The following is a 536-nucleotide window of genomic DNA, read 5'->3' as shown; positions in this document are numbered from 1 at the left end:
AAGGGAGTGAAATGAAATTTAAAAATTGAATGGAAATATTTCTAGGATGATATTTCTTAAGAATTTGAAAGCTGCAAAAAGATAACATCATAAACCATCACACATCACAACTACCATTGCTGCTGCCGCTACCACCACCACCACCACCAACACAACCATTACTACCACCACCACTACCACCATTACCAATGCCACTATCACCACCAGTGCTACGACCACTACTACCACCACTACTGTTGCCACTATTATCGCTACCACCCCCATCATCAACTATCACATACCATTGCTATCACCACAACCATCATACTACATCATCACTACCACCAGCACCACTGCTGCTGCTGCTGCTGCTACTACTACTTCTTCCACACTGCCATCGCATGAAACTGCACCACCGCCTCCTCAACCACAACTTACCACTAAACCATCACACACCTCCATCACCAATTTAACCATTCATGACGACCACTACCACCACCACCACCACCACCACCACCACCACACATACAACCTCACCAACTAACACACACACACAC

This window comes from Octopus bimaculoides, chromosome 17, assembly GCF_001194135.2.
Source record: "Octopus bimaculoides isolate UCB-OBI-ISO-001 chromosome 17, ASM119413v2, whole genome shotgun sequence".
NCBI lineage: Eukaryota > Metazoa > Mollusca > Cephalopoda > Octopoda > Octopodidae > Octopus > Octopus bimaculoides.
The sequence above is the reverse complement of the archived record's forward strand: the minus strand, read 5'-3'. Positions refer to the sequence as shown.